The 18,538-nt window shown below is 42.4% G+C and overlaps 1 long non-coding RNA gene across 1 annotated transcript; it reads right to left on the reverse strand.

The window, feature by feature from the left end:
* Positions 1-154: 154 nt before the first annotated feature.
* LOC127056398 (uncharacterized) lies at positions 155-16,543 on the reverse strand. The gene is made up of 4 exons (XR_007775798.1): positions 16,460-16,543; positions 13,621-13,718; positions 11,894-12,066; positions 155-335 (listed from the first exon to the last, which is right to left on the reverse strand). It is a non-coding gene; the product is annotated as an uncharacterized LOC127056398 (long non-coding RNA).
* Between the last annotated feature and the right edge of the window lie 1,995 nt (positions 16,544-18,538).

An 18,538-nucleotide genomic window follows, 5' to 3' on the forward strand; every position in this document is an offset into this window, starting at 1 on the left:
ACAACATAGCCAAGCACCTATAATTGGCACATTTTTCTGAAAGGCTGCGTGGCTGAATGGGCCAGGCTTGAGGATGCCATATAACAGAGACTGTGAGACAATAGGCTTTAAAGCATGACATTTTTATGTACAGAAAAAGGTCTTACTGCCCAGGAATGAATTTCGCTTGTTGTGGGGCTTGGGTAGTGTCATTTTAACAAGGAGGTCTTGGGCCCAACATGTTTATTAACATCTTTTCCCTTGCTGGATTTGAGACACCCCTTTATCTGGAGATCATTGCTTGTCTGCCAATGATAATCACGCAGCCTCACTGATGTGTTGAGTTCTGGATGTTCCTGAGGAAAACAAAGTCTGTATTCAAATCCCTGAACCACATTTAACTGCTTAATGATGTACAACAACACAATCAGGTTAATACCTTTGATTCTCTGGGCCCACTTATTTCATCACATATACACATTAGCTGGGGTAACTGAGTGGTGAAGGGGGAAATTCCACATTTGTGGGGAGGAGGAGACATTTCTCTGTTTAACCTGACACTTATTTGAAGATGCTGAGGCAAGAGTTTGAATGTACAAATAAGTCCCGAGGGGATGGATTAGTGAGCAGGGCAGGGGCTGCCAGTAAGGTGGTCAAAGCTGCAGGATAACTTATCACATGACTCTGCAATGTTTCGTGTGTGTGTGTGTGTGTGTGTGTGTGTGTGTGTGTGTGTGTGTGTGTGTGTGTGTAAATGTATAAAAGCTTCCAAGGCTAGAAATGGAAGCTTTGTAATTCCATTGGGAAAGGGAGCTGCTGAATTTTTCCAGTTGAGATACACAGCACGTGCCCCAAGCCCAAGGCAATGGTGGGGATTTTTCAGTATAGGAAAGCCAGGATAGGTCAGTAGTAGAGGTTTTTATGGTTCCCACTGAGCCTTATACACCTGGACTCATGGCAACAAGGCAGTTGGCTTTATGAGGAGGTGGATATGGAAAATAGCCCCCAAAACAGAGATGCACAAACACTTCTTCTAACTACCTTAACAACCTCTTACTACTTCTCCATCCCACAGAGCACTTGAATTAATGGCTTTGCTTCCCACCAGTGTACTATAGTCAGTCTATTTGGTTGAAACAGTGATAAAAGCACTAGCAGTACATCATGAATTACTATTGTGCTTAGAGCTGACTCAACACCTCTCTGAATGCCGTACTCATCCTGGCAACATTGTCAGACCGTGGAGGGAGAGGCTACTCTGTGCTGCAGGCTCTAAAAGTAGGTTTATATGAAGCTGATTCAGAAGGTGAATAATTTTGATAAGAGCCTGTATATTCACTCCCATCTGCCCTACTCCCACACCACATTCAGTGTTTCTTCCCACTGATTAATAACCACTCTTTCTTCCTACATGCTATCAACACCTGACTGTCTATTCTCACTCCACAATAGTCAGTTCCTATAATGCATTCAAAGAACAATTTCGTCTGACACTTTTTTAAAGTTAATTCTGTTAAAGCACATTTTTTGTCTGAGAGGGTTCTGGCTTCACAGGTGGGAACAAATAAGCTTTAATGCCTTTTACCATACCTGCTCTCAGATACTCTGTTCCCTCTATTGAATATCTTGGGCCACATCCTGCAAAAGATTATGCTGCACTTAACAGGAAGTGCAGTGCAATGGCATTTCGGATATGAAGTGGAAGTAGCACCAGAGGCCTGTGAGTAAAACTGTTCAGTGTGGCCCCAGCCTCACTCATTCCCTATACTCCCTTTTTATGGCATGAAAATGCATGGGATTAGCTGGGAGTAGATTACCCTATAGGCAGCGCTCCCTATTCCCTATTCTAGCAGCAAAAATTCAGTGCTCACCAGACATTTTACCAAACAATATGTTTCCCTCTCATTTGCAAATTTCTTTTCCCCCTTTTTGGTCTCTGCAAGTTCTGGTCTATACCATATGTTGTCCACATACTGTGTAACAGGTTTAAAATGAGGGGAGGAAAGAGAACAATAGAAAAATAATATTCATGCAAGGGGCCCTCATCTAATCACACAAGCTGTGAAGGTTGTCTCCCTCATTTGAAGACATTACTGTAGAGATCAGGATTCCTTGCATGGCAAGAAGGCACTCCATCAAGCTGTAATTGTTTACTGTTGCTCAGGGATCCCACTGGTCTCAGAGGAGTTCTTCTGCTATGAAATTTTAAATGCAATAATAAAAATCTAACTGGCAATGCTTTCTTTTTATCTGGTCTTTTACCTCCGCTGATAATTGATGCACATGCATCATGGAAACAATTCTGAGGAATAGATTTCACATGGGTTACATCCTGCGGACAAAACTGCCGAACGTGTCAAAATCACACAGTGTGTTCTGCAGTTTCTGACCATTCATCTTTTTCATACAAGGCAAGTCTGCTCTCCACTGTGTGCTCTGCTAATATACATTCAGCTTCACTCTCTTCTTCTGTTGACTCCTGAGCTGCTCAGTCACTCCTGCTGGTACAGCCACAAGGAAATCACCTGGAAAACATCACTGGGGAGCACCTGTACATGCCTGTGAGGTAGTCTGGACACTCTTCCCCCACATAAATTCCCAGGCCCTCAGAGACCCCCAACAGAAGATTTAGCACCACTGAATGACCCACACACATTCACTTTCATTAACAAAAACAGGAGAAAATTCCTACAGGGAATAGGCTTGCATGGCACTTCACAGCTTCGAACGGAGGCTGAATTACAAGGCATGCTTTTGAAAGCACATGCCGAAGATGCACTCAGGAAATCTCTCTCTTTACAACCAGCTGTGTGTGTACATCATCCCTGATATATTTTACATTTGTTCTCCTTAATTTGCTGCTAATCCTTTCCACACTTCCCACATCTTCTCATAATCGCTTTCTTTTTAGAGGATCTCCCAGTCCCAGGACCCTCCTGATTTTCTGTCTCTGTCTTCCCTCTCCCATCTCTGTGTATCACATTGCAGCATCTCCCTCACACAGATCATCACAGCTTTGCGCCTGCCTGTTCCCATTACCCCACAGCTATACATGCTAAAAGAGTGCAGGCAGGGAGAAGTTGTTTTTGGACTCTGCCTCCTGCCACTCTGTGGTTACAGAAGGGCAAGGAATAGAATCATAGAATATCAGGGTTGGAAGAGACCTCAGGAGATCATCTAGTCCAATCCCCCACTCAAAGCAAGACCAACACCAGCTAAATCATCCCAGCCAGGGTTTTGTCAAGCCGGGCCTTAAAAACCTCTAAGGATGGAGATTCCACCACCTCTCTAGGGGTATGGCTACACTTGACATTTCAAAGCGCTGCCGCGGCAGCGCTTTGAAGTGTGAGTGTGGTCGGAGCGCCAGCGCTGGGAGAAAAGCTCTCCCAGCGCTGCACGTAAACCACATCCCTTACGGGTGTAGCATGCAGCGCTGGGAGCCGCGCTCCCAGTGCTGCGGCACTGATTGCACTGAGGCTTTACAGCGCTGTATCTTGCAGCACTCAGGGGGGTGTTTTTTTCACACCCCTGAGAGCGAAAGTTGCAGCGCTGTAAAGCGCCAGTGTAGCCATGGCCTAGGTAACCTATTCCAATGCTTCACCACCCTCCTGGTAAAATAGTGTTTCCTAATATCCAACCTAGACCTCCCCCACTGCAACTTGAGACCATTACTTCTTGTTCTGTCATCTGCCATCACTGAGAACAGCCTAGCTCCATCCTTTTTGGAACCCCCTTCAGGTAGTTGAAGGCTGCTATCAAATCCCCCCTCACCCTTCTCTTCTGCAGACTAAATAACCCCAGTTCCCTCAGCCTCTTGTCATCAGTCATGTGCCCCAGCCCCCTAATCATTTTTGTTGCTCTTCGCTGGACTCTTTCCAATTTTTCCACATTCTTCCTGTAGTGTGGGGCCCAAAACTGGACACAGTACTCCAGATGAGGCCTCACCAATGCCAAATAGAAAGTGTAATAATAACATAGGAGAAGTGGAGAACACTGTCCTGTTTTAAAACGGTGGATGTCTTCTTCCAGTGTTGCTGTAGGTCTCATTAGGTGGTGTTGATCTCACAGTGCAGGTTCTTACAACAAGCTACCGGCCTACTAGTCAGCCACACCAAAGTGCAACATCCCTCCAGCCCCCAGACATGCTTTTGAAGTATTTAGAAGGTATGTATTAAATCAGGCCTTGTATTTTTAAAACAATGGGTACAGTAAATATACTTTTGTGAGTATTAAAGGCATATTAGAGAGCTGCTTTGTTCTTTTGGGGGCAAACTAGAAAACCAACTACTCACTGCTTGGTTTTTTGTTTCAGATGTGACCTTAACCTCAATTTAACTTTTTTTTTTTTTTTTAAGTAATTGTTACACATTACACTTAGTACAGTCCATCCTGAAGAGTTCAAAATTATCTATGTATGTAAAGTGCTTTTGGATCATCTGCGTAAAATGTGCTGTATAAATATGTAAATTTTCATTTTAATTGTCTCTTAGATTTTATTTAGCCAAACACAGTGGTCGACAGCTGACACTCCAGCACCACATGGGTTCGGCAGATCTCAATGCCATCTTCTATGGACCTATTAAAAAGGTAAATGTCTGTATTCTGAAAGTGTTATGGTTTAATCTCAAAAAATTTGTAAATGTAAAGATAAATTTGTAATCAGTTTTGGATTTTTTTAGCTATAAATTAAACTGCCAATATAGGACACGAATACAAGTTAAAAAAAAATACATCTATCCCTTTTTAATTCAACTCTTATCTTGGCAACAGTTTGGAATATACTTACAAGCATACATTCTATAATCCTGAATCAAATTTGAAACTCTCCAATCTGTTGGTTTAATTAAATCTTAGGATGATAATGGACTCATAGACTTTAAGGTCAGAAGAGACCATCATGATGATCTAGTCTGACCTCCTGCACATTGCAGGTCACGGAATCTCACCCACAGACTCCTGTAATAGATCCCTAGCCCCTGGCTGAGTTACTGAAGTTCTTAAATCATGAATTAAAGAGTTCAAGTTACACAAAATCCACCATTTATAGTAGTTTAAACCTGCAAATGACCTGTTTCCTGTACTGGTGAAAAACCCCCAGGGTCTCTACCAATCTGATATATGTTAAAAGTCCTTCCTGACCCCAAATATGGCCATTAGTTAGACCCTGAGCATGTGGGCAAGACCCATCAACCAGACAGCTGGGAAAGAATTTGCTGTAATAACTCAGAGCCCTCCCCATCTAATGTCCCATTACCAGCCACTGGAGATATTTGCTACTATCAGATGCAGATCAGCTACATGCCATTGTAGGCAGTTTCATCATTACCATCCCCTCCATAAACTTATCAAGCTCAGTCTTGAAGCCAGTTAGGTTTTTTGCTCCCACTCCTCCCCTTGGAAGTCTGTTCCAGAACTTTACTCCTCCGATGGTTAGAAACCTTCATTCAATTTCAAGCCTACACTTGTTGATGGCCAGTTTATATCCATTTATTCTTGTGTCGACATCGGTGCTTAATTTAAATAACTTCTCACCCTCCCTGGTATTTATCCCTGTGATGTATTTATAGAGAGCAATCATAGCTTCCCCCAAGCCTTTGTTTGGTTAGGCTAAATAATCCCTACCCTCCAGCGTATCTACCTCCCCCACCAGCTTAAGTTCTTCACATGGGGCCTCCTTCCAGTCGCCAGGGGGAACAGAGCTAATCCTGAGAGTCTCCATATGGGGCACTGGCTGCCTCCAGCATGCTGCAGCTTTTTGGATGTGCTTCCTTATCCACCTGTTGCCACAGGACAGAGCAACTGATCAGCATTGCCACAGCACCCCTGAAGCAGCAGGCTGGTAGCCAGCAGCGAAATTACAGTGCCACTGCGACCTTCTCAGTCAGGAGGTCAACATAAGCCACAATGACCAGACAAAGGTGTCTTTGACTCAAGAGCCCACCCAGGTCTGTGAGCTTCCTGGCCTTTTTAAGATGGCTCAGATTTCAGTTCAACATGAATGATATTCCAATCACTGTACACTTTGCAAATAGAAAGTCAACATTTGCCCACACTTTCCACTCACTGGTTTTGGAGATACTGCAGTAATCTCCTGTTACAAGTAAACAGATATTACTGCAGTTTGCAATCACTGGGCTAAATTCACTGCCAAGGGTGCAAGGGGCGTACCCCAGCAAAGGGGGGTGGTATTTACAATGCTGTCATTCTCAGAGGTCATGTCAGGAAAAGTCTACTTTAAGTTGTGGTTGGGTTGTCAGAATTAGCAGATCCTACAGGTACCTTAAATGAGCCTCCTTGCTGACTTTCTACTTCTGAAGCTGCTCCGGCCAGCTCCAGCCACGAACCATGTGAATTTGAGGGCATCTTTCACCACTGTGGCCCTCTCCCCTACACAGAGTTTACATCAATATGATCCCACAGTCCTCAGGAGAAACTGCCATAACTAAGAGCTGAATATAGCTCACAAGGGATGAGGGAAGGGAAGAAACAGCTATTCAAAAGCACTGGCTGTTCCAGAATCGTATGGTAAGGGAAGTTCTGCAATTTTTTTTTAAAGTTTCATTTAATATTTGGTTTATCACAGATTTGTCAAAACAATTTAAACCAGCTTTTCAGAAAAATGATTGCCTGCCCATACCAAAGAATAGACTATGATTATCAGGTCTTTTTTCCTCTAACTGCTATGACTCTTTGATCCTTTCTCATTAGGAAGCAATGGAAATCTGAACGTTGCCGAGCTACAAGGTCTGTATGTTTTCTGAAACATTGATTCATGTAACAGGTGTTTAACCAAATGTTAAATTAAACATTTTTTAAAAAATAACAGAACTTTCCTTACCATATGACTCTGGAACAGCCAGTGCTTTCAAATAGCATGAAGAATCTTTCACCCCTATTTCTACATCCTCACATAGGGTCCTTGCTGGGATGTTTTATTCACAGGGCAGACCTTAATTTGGTGATATTTGCTCTGACACAGAAGGCCAGCACACGTATCCACTTCAACCTGTGGTGTCTGGGCCTCAGGCTGGCCCCACACAGGGGTGAATTTCACACCCTGTGAGAAGCAGCCCCTGTTGTTGAATGGAGAGAGACATTTTAATAGGCATTTCTAATGCTGTTTTGAACATTCTTTTGTTAAAATCTATACTGTATGTATTTTCCTTGAGTAAATATTTATTAAGCTTGCTAAGGTATTATAAATAATCACTAATTTCAGTTTAAAACACTTCATAATTTCACCTTTTAAGACACACTTGACTGAAGCATGGTGTAAAATTGTCAGTCTAAATGCAAATTTCTCTCTAAAAACTGATGTAAATTATGCTGTGATTTATATACAGATAAATCAATAAGTATCAGGGGTTAGTGGATTCAGATGCTTTTTTGGCATGCTCTAAATAAAACAAAATGTGCTTTGTAAAAAAAATTAAAATGTGCAAGCCTTGGATCTGGAGTGATGCCTTTTGCAACTTTTTCTAATATAAAAGGGCTGAGTTACATAACGCTTCACAACATTATTCATATCTGTGCTCAAGCATCAATAGCACATTGCAAGAATATCATAACACGTCCACTGAATTGTACACACAGAATCTGTAGATATGACATAAATTCAGTGGGAAAATTTCATTCAATAGCTGAACTGGAATGGTTCTACAGTACAATGGCAGTGGAAGACTATTTTTCAAAAGACCCTTAATTACAACCAGTCTCTAGTATAGTATAGTAGTACTGAAATCATATCTGAAGGACATAAGGAATAGAAAAGCAAAGAAATTGTTGCAGGCTTCTGATACATTTCACCAAGCCAGGGAAAAGGCAAGAGCAAAAAACTCCTGGGCCAACTCCCAAGCTAAAGTGACAGAATACTGACTGTACTCAATGTACTGTTCAGATAGTTGAGTAATAAAAACATTAAAGAGATTCCTAAGATACATACAAGACAATTTTATGATACAGCACGTAAAGACTCCAGACTAAAGGAGAAGCCATTACAGATCTGTATATTACCAACAGGAAGGAACTAATGGAAAATGTTAAACTAGTAGGCAAGTTATTTCCAGTAACTCCTCACTTAAAGTCATTCCAGTTAACGTTGTTTCGTTGTTACATTGTTGATCAATTAGGGAACATGCTCGTTTGAAGTTGTGCAATGCTCCCTTATAACATTGTTTGACAGCTGTCTGCTTTGTCCACTGCTTGCAGAAAGAGCAGTCTGTTGCAGCTAGCAGGTGGGGGCTTGGAACCAGAGTGGACTGCCAGCCTCCCTATCAGCTCCCCGCTCCCCACTCCCCTAAGTTCCCTGTGCAGCAGTCACCCAGCAGGCTACCAGTTGCCGGCAGTTCAGCTGTCCGTCCCCCCACTGCCATGTGCTGCTCCTGCCCTCTGCCTTGGAGCTGCTCCCCAAACCTCCTGCTTGCTGGGGGGGTGAGTGGCTAATGTCAGGCTGTCCCCCTCCCCTCTGCTCCTGCACTCCACCTACACCATCTTCTATAGAGCAGAGGGGACACACAACAGGGCTCAGGATGGAGGGAGCTTCCTGGCAGTAGCTGCGTCACAGCTTGCTGATTAACTTAACAAGGCAATGTACTTAAGAGTGGGGTCAGCTATTTAAAGGGGAAATGCACATTTCTCTCTCATACACACACACACACACACACACACACACACAGGGTGTGTGTCTCTGTCTTTGTCTGACATGCTGTCTCCCCTCCCTCCATTCCTGCTGCCTTGTAGAGTGTGAGGCTACATTAACAACGAGTTAACCCTTGACAGCTCAGCCAAGTGCTAGTTCATCATTTAGCAGTAGGGCATTCTCTGGGAAATATCCCACCCTCTTCCAACCTCTGACTTCATGACCTCAACCAAGTTTCACAATCATCATTGCTGTGTACAGTATTGAATTGTTTGTTTAAATTCGCTTAACATCGTTTCGCTTAAAGTCACATTTTTCAGGAACATGACTACAACCTTAAGCAAGGAGTTACTGTATCATGAAATCCTTGAATTCAGCAAGATGGATCAAAAAACACAGCAGGAGAAGGACATTGGAGTTCAGGACAGAAAATCTAGGGGAGATAAGAAAGGGGCCAGGAAGCTCTATAAGAGTTGTTGCCATTGAAGAAAGTTGAGGATTGGCCTTCAGAACATGAAGCTCCGCCATGCTCTATGAAGGTCCTCTGCCACCAGCTTAACTGCTGAAGTCCTGAATCTTTTCCCTTGGTCACTTTTTTCAACAGAAACTGCCCTGAGGAATCCCAATTAAAAAAAGATTACAACTCAAAGAACGCTCCATTGCGGAGCTGATACAGACTCAGCCGCATTCCCTGAAGGGATGGGTTCAGGGAGATGATGCATGTCATTCCTTGCCATGATCCATTCCCTAATGCCCACTACATAACCCACCTCAATTACTCACAGAGACCAGGCCTTGAAGAAACCCACTGTGTAGTTTGGGGGAAAGGGGATATGGTGCCAGAGAGGTGACTGTCCCATTCCACTATACATGGCAAGGCAGCAAACTTAGACCCATATTTTAATGAGTAGCCCCAGTGACATCAGTATAAATTAGGGGGACACAATCTGGCCTACGGTAGATGAAGGGAACCCGGGTGGGGGAGGGGGGAATATCTGGGTTTTACTAAAGCATTTGATACAGTTTTTCACAGAACTTATTTTTTCAATAAAGTTCATAATGGCTTGGATAGTGAAAACTGTCACATGGCTTACATAAGAGCAAAAACTCCCAACAAAGGCTGTGGTAAATGGCACTGTATCAAACTGGAGGACATGTCTAGAGGTTAGCAATAGATCCAGTCAATTTTTAACATGTTAATTAACTAGATGGAAGAGGCAATAAATTGTGCCTTTGTGAAATTTGCAGTGGATGCTCAACTAGAGGGTATTGCAAACACCAGTCAGGACAGAGAAGTAATATAATTAGTAAAGCTGGCCAGCAGATGTTTGTTCCCCTCCCTACCCCCCATGGATAATTTCTATTTTCAGTGAAAAATCAAAATCCAAAATTTTTAAGCCAAGAACTGAAACATCTTATTTGGAAATGTTGCCATGATGTCTTCTGAAGTTGTAGTTCAGGTGCCTCCTACTCCCATTCTTGTCTGTAGAACAGGCTTCTGGGCGGACTGTATCTCCCATGGTGCATTCTCACCACTCTGTGTCATAGGAGTCTCATTGCTGCAGAGCATTATGGAAGACGAAGTCCAGCTGGGAAGCCAAGCCCACAGAGACAGGGCAAATGAAGCAATTGAACTATAGCTCAGATGAGGCACCATAATGGTATATCCAAATCAAAACACTCTGGTTTTGGAGTATTCAGTTTTTTTTACCAATAAACAAATTAATCCAAAAGCCTGTCAATAAACATTATTTCAATGGAAAATGTTTGACCAACCCTAATAATTAGATCTACAAGTGGAATTCCATTGGAACTAGAATTATGAAAAACCTGGTGCTAAAAATAACAATTAGATTCAGTTTGGGAAAAAAACAAACTTAACATAAAATGGGAGGAAATGATTGGAAACACATTCTATCAGAGGGGGAAAGAGATCGACAGATGACAGTGGGCTGCAAATCTGACACGATTTAGCAACACAGTATGACTAGCCTTAAGGCCACTGCAGTTTGGGACTGCATAGTAAAAGGCATAAATTCCTGATGCAAGATAGATTCTCTTGTCCTTCTTCCTGAAATGGAGCACAGGATTCTTCCATATTGTATAGTCTAACCACTATATTTTACTTTTCCCTTGTATCAGTCTGTGAGAATGTCAATGAACATTGCTTTCTTAAATTTGAAAGTAAGTATTTTAAGTATTTGTAAACTGATAAAAATAGCAATACATTTGAAGAAAACAGTAAGGTTTCAGTGTTGATAACTTTACCAATAAACTCTAATAAATGTGTTTAAATGTGCTTAAGTTAATGTACTCCGTACAGGCCAAAACCACCACTAGCATAAGCCAGTGGAACTGTACTAAGTCAATTGTCACACCCCTTACAGGGATGGTGGATTTGGCCCTATATATTTTTATCAATTGTATATTTGCTAACACAAATGCTTATTTATAATTTTGCCTGTTTTGGACCAGAGCACCTAGCTGAAGTTTGAGGGCCTGGGGATGTTCTGCTTGAGAATAAAGATGGCTGATAGTTAAGGCTTCAAGTTTGTCACCGAGGTCATGGAAGTCATGGATTCCATGACTTTCCGTGACCTCAGCAACAGTTTAGGTGTATGGGAAGGGTCCCAGGGCTAGGGGCAGGAGTTTTGGGGGTGCGGTAGGGCGCTTACCTGGGGTAGGGGCCCCCCCTGCAACTCCTAGATGGTGGAGGAGTTGGGAGGTCGTCTCCACGCCCACAGGTCCCGCCCCCGCAGCTCCCATTGTGTGCGATTCCCAGCAAACGGGAGCTGTGGCAGCCAGCGCTTGTGGTGGGAGCAGAGAAGGAGCTCCTGCCCTGGCCCCTGCCTCCGCCGCCTAGGAGCTGCAGGGACACGGAACCAGGTAGGGAGCCCCTGCCAACCCTCCCTCCTCCAGTACCAGCGGGGGTCCCGGGCCACACGCCACAGCCCAGCCTCCCCTTCCCCCAGTACCAGTGGGGTCCCAGTACACACACCTCAGCCCAAACCCCCTTTCCCCTAGCAGCGGTCCCAGATCACTTCTCTCTGCACGTCAGTTTTGTCACACATATTCAGCCATCTTCAAAACTGTACCAAGCTTTGCTGGTGAGAATTGTACTACTCAAATACCAGACTTACTGCTTAAAAGCACTACAACCTTAGCCCTGAGCCTGCCTTGAGTTCCAGCCAGGTGGATCCCCGTCCACTCACAAAGCCCTAGTGATTTCTCTGGGGGCTCTTTGGGGCCTAAATTTGCTCTTTTAATAGCTCTTACCTTGCTGTATTCCGATTTCATTACTGGCCACTGCTGTCAAGATGTTCCTGTGGAAAACTGCTCCCTATGTTTTTTTTCTGATGGCATGGAATCTATAGCCATTAGTGTTTTTTGTGTTCGTCTCAGTTATACTTCATTTTCCTCCTGCTATTCTCTGCTCATAAAGTAGATACCTGTCAAATACACACATCAGTTACCTAAAAATATATTAATTTAACTGTATTATTCTTTAAATGGGCATTCATTTCAGGAGAAGATTCACTATATTTTAATACATTTCCTTTGGTGCAAAAGTATTTTGATAAATAATTCATATTAGAACACAAAATTTACAGGACTAATACTATTAGAAACACAAATGAATACAATGAAGTAGTAGAATGTACATACATGGCCACATTTATATTTTCAGATTTTATTTCAGTTATTATAATATTCTTTATTATCTTTGATTTATAAAAGCTCCAGCCTGAGAGGGGGTAGATAGGGGGTAGATAGAATAAATTCTTAAGAAATAATTTATTCTATCTTTCAACAAAGTTAAACAAGGAAAAGATGGGAAAAGAACATTTTCTCCTTCTAGATGTGTAGTTTATTCAGCTATACAAATACAAACAACAACAAAAGGCATTATTTATTTCAGGGCCGGCTTTAGGCTGATTCCCCCGATTATCCCGAATCAGGCTCCACGCCTAAGAGGGCCTCGTGCCCTAAGGAAAAGCACCTAACTTTTTATTTTTTACTCATCCAGCAGCGGCCCGGGTATTCGGCAGCATTTTGGCGGTGGGTCCTTCAGTGCCGCAGAAGACCCAGAGCAAGTGAAGGACCCACTTCCAAAGTGCCACTGAAGACCCGGACCGCCGACGAATTGGGCCCTGCAGTTCCTAAAGCCGACCCAGACTTATTTTTAAAAAAATTATTACCTAAGGTCCTGTTTTTATTTCACTTATCCAGGTAAAACTTCCATTGTAGGCCACAGGGCTAAAATTGCAGGACTGGGCCTCTCTGCTGAAGCTGCGAACAAACAAAGATGTCACTTATGGTAGTTTTTGTGATGTGGACATTTACTCACTGAGAACTGTACTGAAATTACTGTACTTCATCTCACACTGGCTCCTTAATAGTCATCTGGTGATGTCAGCTTCTGGTCACAACCTACTTGCATTGGATTTGATCCAGCAATACAGAAGTGAAAGGCTTTATAATCCTTTCCACTAAGGTTCCATTAAGGTCAGGACACTTAAAATTGGAAGGACTTTTCCATTCCAAAGTTAGTTGGATCAAATAATATTTATTTTTTTTCTTTTAAACAGAAGTCCTGTGAGATCTTCCACATCCACTGCTGAAGGCCTGCAGCTCACCCACTTTCCAACCATTTGAGGTGGATTGGTCTCAGCTTCATCTTAATCCTATCCCCACAACTAGTTCACTCTAGAACAGTGCAAGCCATTCCAACCTCTGTGGCCAGTGCACACCACCTTTGCTGGGTCCCCAGCTCCTGCTGGCCTATGAGGCATGTGACCATATTCACAGTTTGAATCCTGATCCTTATTTTACTGTCACTAGACAACCTAACCAGACCTGGGAATATTTTGCATTCGTTTTAGGCATACTATGGGCCATGGCAGGTAGACAGGGTATATTCCAAATACTCTAACCTCTGAGTAGATGGTCAAGCTACAGGGGGGCAGAAATCTATGTATTTCTATAAACAATTACCAATTCACCTTTCCAGTGTCTTCTTTTGGAGCTTGGTTCAGTGTTTAGGCCAGTCCCTGAAGAAAATACTGAGTATTTATGATCTGTGTAGAAAGCAGCTCCTAGTCTGGAATTTATTTCCGGCAACAGTTTGGGGAGGGAGAAAAAAAAAGTTGCATTATTCATTAAAGCAATTTTTTATTATCCTCCACAGTTTCATTGTTCATTAACGCAATTTTTATTACCCAGGGATTTCACTTTTATTATTATTATGTTCAAAGGATTGTTTCCATGAACGCTCTCACCCCCTGCATACATCTATGCATTTTTTTAAAGCTGTAGTGTACATGGTAGTGAAAACCTAAATATCACCAGTCAAACCTCCAGAAAATCAAACAATCAGAGATGTCAGTGACAAATTGTCCCTACCATTGTTTGGTTGAACTCCACAGAGAATCTGGGGACCCTAGTATTGAGTCGAACTTGATTTATTCTTAATATCACAACAAAAGTCTAGACTTCACTCCATTTTGTAAATTACAACAATATAAGAAATACAACAGACAGGATACATAAATAGCTATTTTTCTTATACCTTCCAAAAATAGGGATTTCTACAAAGATATGAGGGGTATTATGAGCTATGCAGTGATTGACATAAACCTGAATAGAAAAAAGACACAGAATAAATCTAAAGGAGCAATATAAAATATGCTTTTGACTCTCAGGAGTTAATGGATCTTATTTTTGGTGCTACCTTATTTGTTGTAACTGAATTTTCACTCTGGATTACAAATAATCCCATAATTCATCTTGTTCTAAGCAGCTAAAATATTTTTTTCTTTTTGACCTCCCTCTAGGTGTGTAAAAAAGGAAAACAAATGGATTCTACTTGGGGAATGCAGATTTTTTGAGCCTGTATCCCAGAAACCTGAAACCAACCCAGCTCTCTTGTGATTGAAGAAAGCTGAGTTGGCTGGGTTAAATCTGTTGTCAATATGCCTGGCTTACATAGTGAAATAGTTTCGTTCTGAGCAAGAGAAAGATTTACTGTAGGCAAGATACGGACTTTAGATACATAAACATGGATCATAAGGGCAAGGAAGGGGGGATGAGTGATTTAAAAAAAAAAAAAAAAAAAAAGCTTAGCACTGTATACCTTAGCAGGATGCTCCTGCCCTATGAATAATCAAGTTCCTTAATCAAAGAACTTTATCTACTTAAACTATCATCCGCACCAGAATCCAATTATGGCAAAGCCTAAAGAAAACAGGTTTGGCACACTTTAATATTTTGGTATTAATCTAACTTAGCACTGGTTTCAATTACAATGAAGCACGTATTATCAAGAGATAAATTTTGTTTGTTGGAGTTTTAATCACTTTTTTCCCATATTGTCTCTGATCTAGCTTTCTGGGTACTTTTGCCACACACACTGCCGTAGATTTAGAGATTTTCTCCATTTGACTATGAGAAATCAAACCCTGCTTCTCTGAAGAAAATGAGTGAACGCAATACATTTAAAAAACGGGTTGGAATTTCTGTAGCAATGATTCCACAGTAATGCAACTCAAATTGACATCAAAGAACAAATGTATCAGGTCATTCTGACAATTGGAAGAATTGCTGTAAAAAGAATGCATGTATATATCTGGAATAAAAAGTGACTGTCCTAAGTAAAATAAGCATTTCCTTTAGTATTAAATGTACAACATCATTCATATATCAGTCTATTTTAGGTGTCTTTTCTCCCATCAATGTGCATGTAACAGCCATTGAAATTGGTTAAAGTTATACAGAGAATAGACCTCCTATTTAGTTTTCATATGTACTGCAGAATTATCTCATTTTTCCATTTTAATAACATACAGAAGAGATGTGGAAATACTTTTCTCCTTCTTCCTGCTGAATTTGGCTGAAACCCTGCAGCTTTCCTTCTTACGTTCATTGAGGAAAATGTCATCTGCACAATCCTAAATACTTACAGGTATTTACAAGCCTTTGCTGAAAAACCATTCCCAGTTAGTAATGTGCATCTTACATCTAAAAGACTCAAGTCTCTAAGAAGTGGAAAAATGTGCTTCAATGTGCATTCCTAAAACACAAATATAACTATATGCGCTGATAATTTTGAGGGTTTGCTGGATTAACAGAGAATCATGAATTTATTGTAGTGATTAGAATCATACTGCTGAAAAGAGATAACAGGAGTGTTTGGAAATATTAAAAAGCAAGCTGCCAAATATTAGGAAGCAGTTCGCAATGATCCACAGCTGCATAATATTACAAACCTCACACACTCCATGCAGGTCCAAGAAGTGATAGGATTTGAACTCGGAGTTTATAATTCCAAAGACAGCAAGGGCTGCCCAGAGGATTCAGGGGGCCTGGGGCAAAGCAGGGGAGCTGTGGCACTTGCACTCACCGACCTGGCAGTGGTCCGGGTCTTCGGCGGCATTTCGGCAGCAGGGGGTCCTTCAGTCGCTCCGTGTCTTCAGCAGCACTGAAGGGCCCCCTGCCACTGAAATGCTGGCCAAAGACCCGGACTGCCGCTGGGCCAGGGCTCGCAGAGCCCCTATGGGGCCCGGGGCAAATTGCCCCACTTGCCCCCCACTCTGGGCATCCCTGAAGACAGCCCATTTCTTGGTAAAGTCAAGTAGTAACAATATCTCTAGGGAAATTTTATATATTGTAGAATGGCATGAATACATTCAGGGTGAAAATGGAAAGTTAGTATTTCCTCAAATCATATGAAGTTTGAATACTGATACATAGGTGGAACTGCACTTGGAGACTCAAATTCTTGATCCTGCTAGATACAAGATCACAAAACACGTATGCACAGCCTGATCACCCCTCCAAACTTACCACTCCTACAGAAACATTTCACTTATAGGGCATGGCTACACGTGCAGATGTAGAGCGCTTTGAGTCAAACCAGCCCTTGGAGAGCACAGCAGGGAAAGCGTTGCAGTGTGTCCACACTGTCAGCTGCAAGTGCACTGGCATGGTCACATTTGCAGCACTTGCAGTGGCATTGTGAGTGGTGCATTATGGGCAGCTATCCCACAGAGCACCTCTTCCCATTCTGGTGCTGTGGCTTGTGGGAAGGGGGCAACGGGTGTGGGGCATTCTGGGTCCTGTCCCAATGCCTCACGATGCATCGGTTTGCATCCCAGCAATCCCTGTGCTTCCATCCACATTTGGCACCATCTTTCAATGTTTTTTGTACTGCGCGCTCTGTCTTCTCTTTCAGTCTTAGGGAATGGAGCCCGAACTGCAGAGGAATATGCTGATGAGTCTCACCAGCACGCCACATTTGGCAGTCGAGTTACTCCTTAAGATCCAAACTGACAGTGAGGACTCTGACAATGATATCGACTCGAGTAACATATATGACACGAGATTGCTTGTGGCATTCACGGACATGCTGACCACTGTGGAAAGCTGCTTTTGGGCTCGGGAAACAAGCACTGAGTGGTGGGATCACATCGTCATGCAAGTCTGGAATGACGAGCAGTGGCTGCAGAACCTTCAGATGAGAAAAGCCATTTTCATGGGACTGTGGGATAAGCTCACCCCCCCGACACCTCCTCACCCCACGGCACAAGGACAAGACTCATAGACTTATAGACTCTAGGACTGGAAGGGATCTCGAAAGGTCATTGAGTCCAGTCCCCTGCCCTTATGGCAGGACCAAATACTGTCTAGACCATCCCTGATAGACATTCATCTAACCTACTCTTAAATATCTCCAGAGATGGAGATTCCACAACCTCCCTAGGCAATTTATTCCAGTGTTTAACTACCCTGACAGTTAGGAACTTTTTCCTAATGTCCAACCTAAATCTCCCTTGCTGCAGTTTAAGCCCATTGCTGCTGCTTCTATCATTAGAGGCTAAAGTGACCAAGTTTTCTCCCTCCTCCTGATGACACCCTTTTAGATACCTGAAAACTGCTATTATGTCCCCTCTCAGTCTTCTCTTTTCCAAACTAAATAAACCCAATTCTTTCAGCCTTCCTTCATAGGTCATGTTCTCAAGACCTTTAATCATTCTTGTTGCTCTTCTCTGGACCCTCTCCAATTTCTCCACATCTTTCTTGAAATGCGGTGCCCAGAACTGGACACAATACTCCAGTTGAGGCCTAACCAGCGCAGAGTAAAGCGGAAGAATGACTTCTTGTGTCTTGTTTACAACACACCTGTTAATGCATCCCAGAATCACGTGTGCGTTTTTTGCAACAGTATAACACTGTTGACTCATATTTAGCTTGTGGTTCAATATGACCCCTAGATCTCTTTCTGCCATACTCCTTCCTAGACAGTCTCTTCCCATTTCTGTATGTGTGAAACTGATTGTTCCTTCCTAAGTGGAGCACTTTACATTTGTCTTTATTGAACTTCATCCGGTTTACCTCAGACCATTTCTCCAATTTGTCCAGATCATTTTGAATTTTGACCCTGTCCTCCAAAGCAGTTGCAATCCCTCCCAGCTTGGTATCATCTGCAAACTTAATAAGCATACTTTCTATGCCAACATCTAAGTTGTTGATGAAGATATTGAACAGAGCCGGTCCCAAAACAGACCCCTGCGGAACCCCACTTGTTATACCTTTCCAGCAGGATTAGGAACCATTAATAACTACTCTCTGAGTACGGTTATCCAGCCAGTTATGCACCCACCTTATAGTAGCTCCATCTAAATTGTATTTGCCTAGTTTATCGATAAGGATATCATGCAAGACTGTATCAAATGCCTTAATAAAGTCTAGGTATACCACATCCACCGCTTTTCTCTTATCCACAAGGCTCATTATCCTATTAAAGAAAGCTATCAGATAGGTTTGACATGATTTGTTCTTTACAAATCCATGCTGGCTATTCCCTGTCACCTTACCACCTTCCAAGTGTTTGCAGATGATTTCTTTAATTACTTGCTCCATTAT

The sequence above is a fragment of the Gopherus flavomarginatus genome, chromosome 8 (assembly GCF_025201925.1).
Source record: "Gopherus flavomarginatus isolate rGopFla2 chromosome 8, rGopFla2.mat.asm, whole genome shotgun sequence".
NCBI lineage: Eukaryota > Metazoa > Chordata > Testudines > Testudinidae > Gopherus > Gopherus flavomarginatus.